We start from the raw sequence: 15,266 nt of genomic DNA, 5'->3' as shown, positions 1-15,266 counted from the left end.
GCTTCAAACTTGTAGTCTTCTTGCCTCAGCCTCTCAAGTACCTGAATTACAGGTATGTGCCACTGAATCTGGGCACCTTTATTGATTTTAATTTTACATCTAATATACACTGATACATAAAGTTGTAAGATATTAAAATATTACAAAATTACTTACAGATGGATGTATTTCTATTAACTCACTCCAACTTTCTATTCTCCTATCATAGGATTCTCTCTATGCATCTACATATATATGTGTGTACATACACAGCTATGCACACACACATTTACATCAACTGGCTTTTATTTGTTTCATTACAGGTTATTGCAAATAGTGTTTCTTTTTTATGTTAGTAAAAAGGATTATAATTATCCCTATAACAAGAAGAAATGATGAAGATATGATTTCTCACCCTGGCTCCAGAGCCTATGCTCTTTCCAAGTATTTCCCTTTTTCATTATTTCATAGTACGAATGTATTGTCATCTACTTGAGTGTGCTGCTACTGCAAATCACCTATGTCCAATTTTCCACAATTACAGTGCTTTAGCCTGGGATGGTGCTGCAGACCTGTAATCCCAGCACCACTCTGGGAGGCGCAGGCAGGAGAATCACAAATTCAAGCCTTGTAGAAAAGGTCCTCAGCATTTGTTTTATTAGCAGGCCATATTTGTGATATATCTCTCATTGCATTTTGTGTATGCAAGGAAGTTTTCAGCTTCAAAAAACAAGAGTAGTGTTGACACTCCCCGGCATGTTCCACTGCGCTCATCTGCTTAAATTTGCATTTCCTAAGGACTAATTCTGTTGAATCTTTTGGTGTTCATTTGCCTTAGATAGTCTCTTCGGTTAAATGTTCAAGTGTTTGGCCCATTTTTAATTGAGTTGTTTTATTAATGTACTGATGTGTGTATGTTTTGGGTAAGAGTCTTTTGTCATAGATTTTGCACAGTTTCTGACCTCTCATCAGTTTGTCTCTACATTCTCTTGTCCCACAGACTTTAACAAAATCCACTTGGTACAGTTTTCTCTTAGGGTTTCCTCGGTGCAGTAGATAAAAAATATTCCCCTCACCGGAAATTGCAAGGCCTTACTTTATTCCTTAGTGTAGTGAGACTTTGCTGAAAACAGAAAAGCAAGGATTGCAATCAGAAATGTGAATTTTAATGAAAAACATTAAAAGGGGCGAGGGTGGTGTGGAAAGGACTGATGGAGGGAGCAAGAGCTAGGAGAGGAAGAGGAGTTTTTTTCTTCTTCCCATTTTTTTGAAAGAGCACCATAAGTAAATATGTACACACACACTCATAATTTAGAAAACAAACAGGTGAAATTAAGCACCGTCTACAAACACAAAAAGAAAAAAAAGTAAAAATAAAAACCAGGGCTTGAGACCTCCACACAGCCCTCTGTGCTGCAGTTACATACAAGCAGCACAACTGGCAGGCTGGTGCGACTTTGTGGGGGACAGAGCCATCACAAAGGCTGGAGGAGTTGACAGAGACTCCTCAGCTAGGGGCCAGGCTGGTGGAGTTGCCCTGAGCACGCCCAGCTGCTCCTGGTGGGCCAGTCCAGGAACAGCCGCTCATTAGGGGCGGGGCCTGTGCTCCCGCCTGGGCTCTGTGAGTGGACAGTGGTGCAGTGCAGCAGGTGACAAGTGCTGTGGATGCGTCTGAGCTTTTCTGTGTCACACTGGGCACCTGCCAGTGCTGCACGCTTGCAGAGAACCCCAGCTCCAGTTGCCTCCCGGGGCGTCCTTTTGTCCTGGCCCTCGCGGGGGGCACGGAGGTGGCGGCGGCCCGGTCACCAGGTCTCCCTGAACTTCTGGGTGTCCTTGTTCTTTGAGCTGCAGTGGCGTTGTCACCAGAGCTGAGCGTGCCAGCTGGGTCTGCGGTTCCCCTGGATCAGGGTGAGTGCCCCCAGCCAGCGCGACTCGGGAGGAAGCAGAGGTGGACACCACGCTGACCTGGCTGTGGTGAGCAGCTCGCGGGTGCAGGGCGCGCCAGGGCTGGAGCGCAGGTGCCGCCTCGGGGAGCCTGGCCACTTCCTGCTCCTCAGGGCTGCCTCCCCCTGGCGAGGCCCCGGTGCGCAGGTGCACAGAGGAGACCAACCCGGTCCATCCATGGAGTCGCGCAGCTATGGGACCAAGGGGCGCAGTTCAGGCCCGCACGAGGTGATGCGGGGGCTGGGGTGCAGGTGCCACCTCTGGGCTCTGCTCTGCGTCCCACATCCTTGTCCCGTGTCGTCCTGCTGGCCGCGCCCTGCACGGACTTTCTCTTACTTCCTCCTCTTCATTTGAAACCTATGAGCCATTTCTGCTGGGTTTTTTCTTCCAGTGGAAATGTCAAACAGAAGTCAAAGTTAACATTTTAAAAAATACGTATGAATGTTCAGCACTCAGTGTTTTGAGAAGACTAACCTCTCCCCTGACTCACCTCCGCATCCTTGTTTCAAAACAAGAAAAGGGCTAATGCATGCATCTGTTTCTGACTGTTCCACTCCTTTGCTCCCCTCCTGGGTCCACCCTGCACCCCGCAAGCTCTTCTTCCCTTCATGACACAGGGATGTCAGGCCTGATGTTGCTTCACTTTTTTCTTGGTCCCCAGCATTGTTTTTGTTTCCCTCCACACTTCTCCTTTGCGCAGATCACCTCCTCTCCAGATGGAATGCTGCTTGTATTTCCCTTTTCCCATTTCTAGGCTGAAATCAGTCTCATGCTATAGGACAGGAGGGGAGAGAGCCAATGGCCCCCCTATCCGTTGATTGGGAGGAAGTCAGCCTTGATTTATTAAGTACAGCTCAGCTAGTGCTGGTCCTGTTGATAACCTTTGTCAGAGTTACCTCCGTTTTGTTCATAATTCTGAGAGATTTTTTATTTTAATCTTGAGTGATGGTGAATCTTGTCAAAGCTTTTATCTTTTAAGATGATCATGCTGCAGCTCTCACAGAATTTCTATTTTTAATTAATTATGCAGATTAAAATGTGTTCCCTCATTCTTTCCATCTGGGTGGGTCCCCTCACTTGATCCCAATGCCTTGTACTCCTTGCAGGAGACTAGATTTGATAGGGTGTTTTGCGTATGCTCAAGGTGGGCATTGGGCTGCAGGGTTCTTCCAGTGCTGTTGCCTAACATTGGTATCTGTGTATTAACAGACACCCATAATAAGTGAGAAATGTTCTGTGTCTTCTATTTGCTGAAATTCTGTGAACTTTGTTTTCTTTCTTCCTATAACATTCAGTAGAACTTTCCAGTGAAAACACTAGAACGTTTTCCTTTGAGGATTTTAAAATGTGAGTTTGTAGTCTGTGGCTTGTGAAGAACTGGTCCATTTAGTCTCAGCCGTGAATTCTCTAGCATGTCGTGGGTTAGATTTACATATCCTTCCTTCCCATCTGTGTATTGTGACTGTCTGGCCAAGACTTTTGCCCATTTCTTAGTCTGGTTGTAAATTTTCATGATGTTGACAGATAGGAGGTTTATAAAATATGTTTTGGATAAGTCTTTTGTCAGGTGTCTTTTGTAAATGTTTCTTCTGGGCCATGGTGTGACATCTGCCTCTCTGGACATTGTCTTCCTAGTACATAAGAGTTCTGTTAGGGAGACACGGAGAGAATCTGCTCAGTCTCATCTCTTGGGAGCAAGGCAGTCATTTATTCAATGTGGGCAAGCAGGTGGACTGGCTCTGGCAGAACCAGGGTAGAAAGGGGAGAGCACAGACTTAAGTAGAGTGGTTGCTAGGTGGCTGTCAGGTTGGTGGGAGGATTCATTGCAAGAGGAGTCTGGGGCAAAGATAGGGCGTTCTGTGCTCCTTGGAACAGGTGGCGGTGTAGATGTTTCCTGGAACCCAGTGGTGGGACACGATGGCCTTTCCCACTGGTGCCCAGTGTGGGTGTGATGGCCCTTCCAGTGGGTGGCAGAGTTTTCTGCCTGGCCAAGCTGGGGTAGAGGTGTCCAGGATATGCCATGTCCCAGAGTTTGACAATTTTAAACTTAATGAAGTCTGTCTTACCAATTATATCTTTCATGGATTGTGTCTTTAGTGTTATATTTTTAAACAGCATTGCCATATGGAAGGTCATCTAGGTTTTCTATTGTGTTTACTTCCAGCAGTTTTGAGTCTTGAGCTTTACGTGGAGTTCTATGATCCACCTGTGTTAACATTTGTCAAGGGTATATAATCTATGTCTAGATTAATTTCATCTTTCACACATGGATGTTCAGTAATCCCAGCATACTTTGTTGAAATGCCTGTCTCTGCTCCATTGGCTTGCTTTTGCTCCTTTGTCAAAGATCAGCTGACTTTGTTAAATACATGTATATATGGATTAGATATTCTGTTCCTTTGATATAGTTGTCTGTTTTTATTTTTTAGCAAACATGGTGTTTTAATAAAATATTAAAATCTGGCATTTGCTATGTACAGCAAATAAATATTGCTCCATCCAAACCAACAAATTTGTTTCTGCTTTTTAGACAAATAATTCGTCACCCTAACCCTTACCCATCCCTCCTCCTCTCCAGCCCCATCTCCTGTGGCTTCCTAATCTTCAGTGCAGTGCTAAGCGACAGTCTCAATGGCATGAGGTTTGACAACAGCGGGACTGTCATCAGAGCTGGGTGAGGCATTGAGGGCCATACCCAGGCCTCACTCTGCTCCCGGGCAGGGTGGGTTCAGGATGCATGTGACATCCTCACTCTCAGTTGGCCATAAAGATAGACACCTTGGCCCAGCCTGGGAAACCTGTAGTGGCGGGAGAATGGTTGGGATCCCAGCAAAGTCATGGCCCTGTGCCCAGTATCAGGAGAACCCAGCCGTGGTCATGTTATTGTTTAGTTCCTTTAGAAATGTTTCCCCTTCAAAAATATTCCAGGTCCTTCTTGCCTCAAATGAAGAATTGGAAGAGAGAAACCAAAAATAGTGCTAATATTTATTTGAGAACTGTGGGGTGAATGGGTATGAAAGAAATCAGCTCTACAGAATGAAGTTGGGCCAAACAAAGAACAAGAGGGTAAAAGCAAAACTAAAAGTACATGCTGCATCTGTGAAATGCAGCGGACAGTAAAATGGAAACTCACAGTAGCAGCTTTCCATGATGGCCACTCTTCTTTTATGCTGTCCTCATCTCATGGGCGCTCAAGAGAAGACCCACATCCGTGGTCCTCAAGCTGCCCAGGTAACTTGTGATTGACAGGCTCGGCTCATTTCCCCAGCCAGCTTTGCCATGCCCCATCTTCTATACCAGTCAGACCTGATGTGTGAGCAGGAGCCCTGGGATGGCTGTGGCCAGAGGAGCAATGACCTGCTTCTGGGAACAGGGTAACATGGCGGGAAAGTGTAGGAGGGCAGTGCCCAGGACAGAGTGGGCACCGTGCCTGCAGGCAGCACTCCTTGGCCAAAGTAAGTGAATCCTCTGTCCAGGGAGCAGAAGGCACCCAAGGCAGTGAGTGGTCCCTGGAGGTCAGGTCAGCTGTTGAGTGGCAGGTCCCAATCCAGGCAATGGGAGAGGGTGGGGAGGACTCAGGCTGACAGGTGGGCAGAAGGTAATGGCTTGGCCTGGACCACTCTGGTCTGTAGGAACTTAGCCACTAGCCAGGCAGACCCTGGGAGGACGTCCTTAGACGATGTCTTTGAAAATCTTCAGTCCTTTCTCCTTTTGGCGAGGGAGAGCTGAGCAGGCTCCCTGGTTGACAGCTGTCCCTTTGGAAAGGTCCAGTTTTTCAGCATGAAATAGTGGTTGGTGGCAGATTTTTTGTGCAGGACGCTCTCATGCATCTTGCTGTGGTCCCCGTCCAGGTTGCAAAGGCCACCTGTATTTCACACCTCAGGCCACCATGTCCTCTGCCCCAGTCCTATTGCACACACATTTGTCTCCTCCTGGAACGCGGTCCTTCTCTCTCCCGCCTGAGGACACTTCACTTAAAGTCCCCTGACCTCCTGGTCCCCACCCAGGCCACACCTCTGAGCCTAGAGGTCCACACCGCCTCCCTTGCACCAAGCTGGGCAGCCCTCTGCTCAAGTTCAACTGGGAGAGGCCCTCGCAGGGCACGCCCCTCCCTGACCCCGCCCCACGTGACCACGACGCCCCGCCCATCGCTGACGGGCATGCGCACCGAGCACAAAGGCCACCAGACAGCAGGGACTCCTGGGGTTCGCTGTTCCCTCTGGACGGTGGCGGTTGCCCAATGTATCAAGAGTGTTCTGTTCAGTGTTAACAGTACCTGATATTTCTACCTCAAGTTTCAAAAATGTTCTCTTAACCCCTCATCAGGTGTTTCCTCTTCTAGCTATGTCTCTGCCCTAAAAGGTTCCTCTCAATTTCCTCTCCCCAACTATATATAAACGAACTCTCACTGCAACTGGGGGCTCAGAATTCAGAGTGGTCAAACTCCTCTGAGACAGCCAGCTAGTAAAGGTTTTTCTCCATCTCTTCAAGTAACTTTCGGATTCTCAAGTCTTCAAATCGCTGTAGCTGTAGAGCTTGAGCAGTACCTCTTGAGCTATAGCACCTGGCTATAACACTGAGCTCTTCCCCTTTGCCACACAGTGGGTGTTTAGATTTTTGGATTTAGATCTGTCTTCCCTTCCGATACATTCATTCAGTGGTGTAAAGTTCCCTATTGGCATGGATTTTACTACACACCACAAAGTTCGACGAGTTGGTTTTCCATTTTCTTTTAGTTCAAGATACTTAAAAGTGTCTTGAGATTTACACGTGATCCATGCACTTTTTAGAATTAGGCTGTGTAACCTGCAAGTTATTTGAGATTTCTAACTCTGATTCTATACCTGACTTCCAACTCCATCCCATTGGAATTGTAGAGTGTGAAAGTATTGTTTCTGTTGTTCAAAGATGTGTAAGGCATGTTTAATGGCCTCAGGGTGAGGCTGTGGTTTGTTGTGGTGAATGTTCCTTGTGCAAGTGAGAGTGTGCATCCTTCTCTTGCTGGGTGCTGTTATCTCATCACACTTGTCTTCCTCTGTTTTCCTATAATTCTTTCTAACAGTTAAGAGGTTATGTGCGTGCAGTTTTTAAAAATAATAGTGACCCACAAAATTCTGGGGTGACAAGTGTCAGATTTCCCTACATTGCTTTTTCCCACACAGTTGCATTTTCTTAAGAATTGCATTCTGTGCTGTTACTGGGCCCTGGGTGTTTGGTTTGTTTGGCTTTCTACTGACTAAAGACTGAACTTGCATGGATCACTCATTAAAAGATGTGAAGCGTTACAGTTTAAATGGATCAAAATCTTCACCTTAGAAGAATCAGAAGCCTCAGTACAAATGTAAAGTTCAAAAGAGCATCATAAAAGGGAGGACTTGTAATATTAGCAGTGTCCATGAAATTAGTACTGTCTAAGGAACTGTCTGCAAAAAGATTGAAAAAAAAAAAAAGAGCTATGTTGAGCAGAGAGGAATGCTCGTCACCATAGATGAGGTATGGTCATTGCAGGTAAAAGTAGGCAGGTCAGGCAAAAGTGATTTTGCTCACACTCCAGGATGTCTCCCCTCTAGGACTCATGGATATTTTGAGTGGTTACATGGTGACTCTCCTGTAGAGGCATGAGGGGCAGTCCTGGCATCGCCACAGCACTTGCCTTTCTCAAAGTCACCTCTAGTACAAAAGGACACCCAGACCAGGCTGCTGCTCATGAGTTTCTTGGTGGCCATGTACTTTCTGGGCTGCATTATCTCTTTCTCCTTAGGAATGTTGTGGAACAAAGAGCTAGTTCGTCTGTGTGCCCCTATGCTGGTGACCAGTGGCTATGCCATCAGTCCTGCGGTGCTCATCAGTACTGAAAAATGATTGTCCCACTCTTGAAACTCATGTTTGGGGGAAGGGAGATGTTTAATTATTCAGTGACAATCAGCTTCTCTTCAGATGAGTCAGTGCACTGGCTTCAGAGCATTCATCATGGCCCACAGGCTGTGCTCCCTGCAATGGAAACACATGCAGTTAATGCTGTTCTCTGTTACGCCCGTGCTGATACATGTGACTGACAAGGACAGAATCAATAATTCTGATATGGAAGTGTGTGAATTTGAAGTTACTCATAAAGTTTGGATCTCTTACCCAGATCAAATTTAAAGTGACAGGAAGTGATCAGTGATGGAAACAAAGGTGGGGGGACAGGAAAGAGAGAAATAAGGGATCACCAAGGGGCATGAGGTAAGTTTTAGGTGTTACTGTATTTTCACCCATGTTAAAAAGGCCAGTGTCTCAGCTGGTGCACTTTAAGCTGTGCAGTTTATGTCAGTTAAAAATGAAAAAGTTGGGGCTGGGAATTTAGCTCAGTGGTTTGCCACCTGCAGTGCAAGCGGAAGGGCCCAAGGTCAATCCCCAGTACCAAAAAAAAAAAAAAGTTGTTTATAAAGAAATCCTTACAAAGAGAGTAAAAAACAATTTCAGAAACCACGAAAGATGCACGTGTGTTCATACATCTGTGTACTGTATGTGCATAGGTTAGGTAACTTGATAAGGAAGAAGCTTAAACATGGGCCAGAAGCTGGAGAAAATTTCTGCATATTCCATGACACAAGCCTCACAAACATTTGGCCAAGCATATTTTAATAACATAAGCAAATAATCTAATGAGTATGAAATACTTATATGTTTGCACAGTTTATAACTTCTTATGGATGACATACAGATTCCATATACATTCCAAAACAAGGTCAGACAGATATAAGGGGCAAAATGGGATATAAGTTGTGAGTCTGCATTTAGCCTCAGAAACCAGAGTCAGGAATCCTAAGTCTGTAATGACTACAGGTTTATGTTCTGGTGTTATTTCAGTTTTTAAATGTAGTCAAGTCCCTAAAGCATCGTTGCTAGAGCACACTACTGGGAACAACACGGGATTGCAGACATTACAAAGTCAGGCTTTCTCTCAGAGCCTCTCCACCCCCACTCTGTCTTTCTGTGATACTGGGAGCAGTGTGAGGCTTCGGCCTCCTTCCTCACAGGTATAATGGGATACTGTACACTGCCATGGGGCAGGCTAGTGAGTGTGAAAACCCACTGCCTTCAGTTCTCCCTAGGTTAGGATAGATGTGCATTTCAATAGCTGGTATGCAGATATGAAGAATGGTCCAAGTCCTGACCAGAAAGCCCCTGCTGCCCTTAGACATTTGGTGACAGGTTTGATGATTGATATCCTTACCAGCTCTGAAACAGCAGGTGGGTGGCTGGAGTTGCCAGGCAGCACGAAATGGAACCTTTCAGAGAGTGCGGTGTAGACACAGATGTGACTGGCTGCAAAGGAGACCAGGAAACCAGGGCTTCTGTGCTGCATCACAGGTGCTGGACAACTTCCTTCCAATGAGCTCTGATTGCAAATATCCAAATGTGTGTGCTTCTGTAGAAAGGCAACAGGACCCCCCTAGGGAGGACAGAACTGGAGTGCCCTTTGGAACACTTCACCTGTCTCTAGATTTTACTTTCCCCTCTCCTGAGTAACAGCCACCTGGGGACAGCTGTACCCAAACTTTCTTCAAAGCTCCCTTGACACATCGGCGAGAGGGATCAGAAAGGTGACATCAAGTAGACATCATCACATTCTCTCCTTTTGATGCTAAATTCACATAGGTCCAAATCCATTGCATGTTCACCTAGCACCTGCTGAGTGACAAGTGCGTCATGCTGGCTAAGAGCTGTGGGACAGTGGGGGGCCACAGTGCACCCCAAGTACCCCATCTTGCTGATAGCTGACATCACCACTTTTGATGCCGTGTTGAAAGGTGGCATGGCCACAAAGTGGGCCTATCCAGCTGAAGATGGAGCCCGCCACCTTCACGGTGCTGCTCAGGTTTCTGTATCCAGATGAGGTTCAAATTGACCCAGAAACAGTCAAGACCACTCTGTGTGCTGCTGTGAAATATGCTGTTCTGGCCTTGGAAGCACATTGTGTGGAATTTCTCCCCAAACATTTTTTTTTTTTTTTGTACCAGGGATCGAACTTGGGTCCTTGTGCTTGCAAGGCAAGCGGTGGAACCACTGAGCTAAATCCCTGGCCCTCTCCCCAAACATCTTAGAGCAGATAATGCGTTCATGTTACTTACTCAGGCTCGCGTTTTTGATGAACCTCAGCTTGGGAGTCTCTGTCCAGACCTGAGTGACAAAAGCACTATGGATGCAATCAGCACAGTAGGGTTTTCTGATCTCAAGAAGTAACACACTCTGCAGTTCTAGAAAGAGATACTGGGCAGAAGCAGAAAGTCAGAGACAAGCATTGCCTGTGACTTTTGGAAACAAAGTTCTAGGAAAAGCACTTGAATCTGCTGATGACAGCTGAGGAGTTTACAGTGGCCCTGCTCAATCTGGCATTTGTCAGATCCTGAAGTGGTGACTTGTCTTCCTTTCACTGTCAACCCTGAACCAGGAGTGGAGCACATCACCCACCTGAAATGCTGCCTGGGGGAAGGAGCGCTGCTCGGTAGTTTCTGGCAGGTGGAGCTGCTGGGGTCACCTGGGCTGTGCAGTTCACATGGGGCAGGGTCTCCAGGGGTGCTTTGAAGGGGACTGTGAATGTGTTACTGGTCCCAGAATGATGGAACCCAGTATCATTTTGTCCCCAGGTTTGCTTTCTCTGTATTCAGTGATCTGTGTATTCACGTGATAATCCATGGGGCCGAGCGAGATCCACAAAAGGCAAATCCCACTATGGAGATTCTTCTGTTCACTGCATGCTACCCAGGCCGTTTCCTCCTTCTTTAGTTCCTCTCACAATAAAAACAGCACTTCCCTTTGTTTTTTCATCTAGAATTCCTATGCATACGAGTAACCTTAATTTCTCAATTCATATGACCATAAGTGAAAATGACATACAGTGCAGCCAAACAGTTATTTATAACTTAACTTTTTGTTTTTTTCCCAAAGATCATTTCCTCAAAATGGATGTTCCTGGGATGTCAATGAAGACAGTACATCTGAAAGGTGAGGCTTTCCAACAGCGGATTTCATCATCCTTCCAGTCTCTGACCCATGATGGTAGGCATCGTGCCTGCTGCTTCCTGTTCCTGAAGGCGAGCACACAGGGGCCCTGCACTTAAGCACATCTCCCCCTCCCCTTGCAGCAGCGCTTCAGTGGGAGTCAGACAGGACTGGGTGTCCAGGCTCTGGGGTCAGGAGCTCTGACACATCCAGGGCACTTAAGGTTTCTGTCTGAGGGTCTGAAGAAGCCTTAGCCTGTCGGCTTCACTCATAGGAAAAGGAACCAGTGGAGTAGGAGAAGGAAGGAGGAGGGGTGAGGACAGAGTCTAGGTAGCTGTAGTCTAGGCCCATCAGAAGGTGGCGATGTGGCTCTGGAGTGTGTGGGGCACTCCTTTCTCTGCTTGGCAGAGTTCCCTGTGTACCATGACATTGACTGCCCCTCTTGTTTGATGATGATTACAGGAACACTGAGGCCCATTTGCCGGACAGAGCTCCTTCAGGATAGCCATGTTGGGAGCCGGGGGATGGTGATGCTGGGATTATAGTTAGGACAGAGTTGGCACCTGGGGGCAGAATCAGGGCCATGGCTGCCAGGGCTCAGTAGTACTCTGTGGTGGGGCTGGTGCTCTCACCACCAAGGCCCCCACTGCTGCTGATGTAGGAGCCCCAGCAACAAGAGAAAGTCCTAGTGCAATGGGCTGTGGTGCCTGGGGGTGTGGAATAGTCTCTTGATGATTAGCGGCAAACTGCATGCTGTGGGGGTCAGGCACTTCCAGAGGTTGTAAGAGAGCATGGGAGCTGCCAAGTGCAGCTCACTGGGAACCAGGTCCTGGGGAGGGAGCAGGTGGAGGAGCCGACTGAGCTGAGGCTGGCCATATACCAGAAATAATATTTGATACATACTTTTGTTTTATAATATGTCTTGGCCAAATATACTGTATGATCTAGACTCATATCTAGATTCTAACAGAAATAAATGGCCACAAAAATAGTTTTGAGTGGGATGATTATTTACAACTGTAACATAAGAAGCATTTTAGTTTCTTAAAAGAAATAGGGTTTATTTAAATCTCTGCATGACTTAAAGGCAGACTTTCCACTTTATTTTACCTTGGGGAAAAATAGAGCTGGGTTTAATTGTATAAAAAATGCAGCTGTTTCAGCAGCTTCTTGTATCATTTCATAGATCAGGCAGCTCAAAGTCTTTTGAAAATTTTGGAATTGAAAGGTTCTTTTATACATAGCCAGTTTGGTTTATTTTTCATTTTTTTGACCATTAGGTGAGCTGGATCAGTGTTCTCGCAGAATTCCTTTTAACTCAAAGAACTAATTTCAGAAAAATAAGAAAACTGACTTTATATTTGAGGTTGTAAAACACCTACTTGCTAGTGTTTGCAGTAATGCTAAATAGAAGCCTAGTAAATGCCCAAGAAATAATTCAGAAAAGAATATTCATAATAGTAGAGCAATGCATTACATCCTACAGCTTTTCATATAAATTCACAGTAATATGACATAAACAGGGTCTCTAAGGTACAGCATAAGCCTGCATCTCTACCCCTCAGCGGTGTCACCAGACCTGCCTGCCTGTCTGGGATGCTGCCAATGAGTCCCAAGGCTGAGCTGATTGTGGTGACTGTTGATCCTTTAGAGATGTCATTTCAACACTGTGATCATCCTTTAGAGCAAGAAAAGGTTAACTGAAAGTGTAAAGGAGGACTAAAAGGTATAATAGATAATGTGAAATAGGAAGAAAAGGGGCAAAGGGGAAAGGGAAGTGGGAGGGGTATGGGAAAGGAAAGAAGGGAATGGAATTAATATGAGAAAATGGAAAAACAAACAAAGTCTCTGTAAATAGGGAGGGATGGAGGGGTTGAAGGGAGGGCAGGGGAAGGGGGAAATAATAAGAACCAAGAGAGAGTATGTAAAGGTGCAAATTTCCAATGATGAATGTCATGATATTATATACCTAAAATGTACCAATAAAAGGATATATAAATAAAAATAAATAAAAATAAAATCTTGCTAACTCAAAAAAGAAAAGAACAGGTTACTAACATTTCTAACAGCTACTTTGAAATTGTAAAGCTACCCAAGAGAATCACTCCTGCCAAAATGTATGCTTTCTGCCCAATGGAAAATATGACTAATATTTGTGACTTCATGAATGCGACCTGTATTAGGAGCTGATAGGAAGTATATATGCTAGAGTGACATTTATATACTTTTATATAAAGCTAATTTTTAAAGTATACGTGAAACTGCTGGGGATCTTCCCCAAAGAATTAAAAGAATCATACCACAGTGATATATGTGCACCCATGTTCATAGCAGCACAGTTTGTAATAGCTAAAACTTGGAAACAGCCCAAATGCCCATCAACTGGAGACTGAATAAAGAAAATGTGGTTTTTTTATAAAATGGAGTACAACTCAGCCATGAAAAATGAGAAATTAGAGACATTCATAGCTAAGTGGATGCACGTTAAGGCAATACTCTTAAGTGAAATAAATAGGACACACATGTGTAAATACCCAATAGTTTCTCTGGTGTGAGAAACTGAAAGTGTAAATAAGAACTAAATGTATAATAGGTCATGTGAAATAGGAAAAAAACGGGCAAAGGGGAAGGAAGTGGGAGGGCTAAGGGAAAGGATAGAAGGGAATGGGATTAATATGAAAAAGTGGAAAAATAGGAACAAAATCTTTGTAAATAGGGAGGAATGGAGGGGTTGAAGGGAGGGGGCTGGGCAAGGGTGAAAAATAAGAACCAAGAGAGACTATGTAAAGGTGCAAATTTCCAATGATGAGTGTCATAATATTGTATACCTAAAATGTACCAATGATTAGAATGAATAATTGATAATGGAAAATAGGAAGAAAATGTCCAAAGGGTAGGGGTAGTGGGAAGGGCAGGGGAAAGGAAAGAAGGGAAAGAAAAAATGATGAGAAATGGAAAAAATGGAAATAAAGTCTTTGTAAATAGGGAAGGGTGGAAGGGGTGAAGGGAGGGCTAGGAATGGGGAAAAAATAAGAACCAAGATGCATTATGTAAAGGTACAGTTCCCAATGAGAAATGTAATTGTGTTGTATACCTACAATGTACCAATAAAAGAATTTAATACAAAAAAATGGGTATCTGATGAATACACACTTCTCAGATGAAGAAGTAGAAACAGCAAATAAATACATGAAAAAAAAATATATGTGAAATAACTTCAAGTTTTCAAAACTTGTGTAATTCAGCTTAAAGTGTATCAGATATTTCTGGAAAATGACAGAAAAATTCTGTTAAGTATAGAAGAGAATTTTTCATCATAAATACTATTTGATTTTACACTTTTAGGAAGGTAGTGAGAGGAATTGATGGCTGAGGTCTCTTGAAATTGAAGAAAAGGAAAATGTTTCTATCTCGGGTGCCATGTCTTTATGGAGATAAAGCTGAGTTGACTGGAATTCCAGTGGGATGTGCGGTTCTGATTAACTGAAGATTAACTAGCAAAAACTCAGTAGTTACCATTACAGAAAGCTTCTCCTGCTTTAAAAAGTCTGGTATGCCAGAGAGAAGTCAGTAGAGGATACAGGGGCTTGAGCCATCTCACGCACCTTCTGTGTTACACTGAACAACTGCAAGTGAATGTAGCCAGAGAAGGAACAAGAAACAGAAGTTGTTCCTGACATCAGGAAAGCATCTGGAATTTTAAAGGGATAAATGTATATTTTATTCCTGAAAAAACTGTAAAGTTTCAGAAGGATATTTCATGACCTTTGGGGAAGCAGAGATTTAATAGAATGGTAGAAAGCACTAACCACAAAATAAAAGACTGAGAATCACATTTCATAAAAATTTGAAAACACTGCTCATCAAAACATGCTATTAAAAAACATGCTATTAAAAATAAATAGCAAGTATCAAATGGGAAGAAAATATATATTCTCATATATTTGTATTAGGTAAGAGATATATAAATATACATGTTCCTAAGTATTTTCATAGAGAATGAATATATACAGAGTCTGCACAAAAGTGTATATGCGCTTCAGCAGCTCACCATGCTAATAAATGTCGGGAAGCCAAAGGCAACCACTTTGAACACTACTTGTAACTGTAAAGGCCAAATGTAGCTTGTATTAATCTCATGATGAATACAATAAATTTAGTATTAAAATATTTATACAAGTTTTGCTTTTCCCAATGTATACATTTTTTTTTTTGCGGACTCTGTGTAATAACCCCAAGATACATACAGAACTCCTGCATTTCAAGAATTCAAACAATCCAATAAAAAATGGTCCAACTCCCTAAATAGACACTTTCTAAGGGAAGGTAGATGAATGGCCAATGAACACAGGAAA

General features: G+C 44.2%; 1 long non-coding RNA gene across 1 annotated transcript; it reads right to left on the bottom strand.

Annotated features, from left to right (window-relative positions):
- Positions 1-7,117: 7,117 nt before the first annotated feature.
- Positions 7,118-10,864, bottom strand: LOC110349377 (uncharacterized). The gene is made up of 2 exons (XR_002395288.2): positions 9,143-10,864; positions 7,118-7,914 (listed from the first exon to the last, which is right to left on the bottom strand). It is a non-coding gene; the product is annotated as an uncharacterized LOC110349377 (long non-coding RNA).
- Positions 10,865-15,266: the final 4,402 nt, after the last annotated feature.

Source organism: Heterocephalus glaber, unplaced genomic scaffold (genome assembly GCF_053883595.1).
Source record: "Heterocephalus glaber isolate CG9 unplaced genomic scaffold, H.glaber_assembly_v1.0 deba00001504, whole genome shotgun sequence".
In the NCBI taxonomy this organism is placed as follows: domain Eukaryota; kingdom Metazoa; phylum Chordata; class Mammalia; order Rodentia; family Bathyergidae; genus Heterocephalus; species Heterocephalus glaber.
The sequence above is the reverse complement of the archived record's forward strand: the minus strand, read 5'-3'. Positions and strand labels throughout refer to the sequence as shown.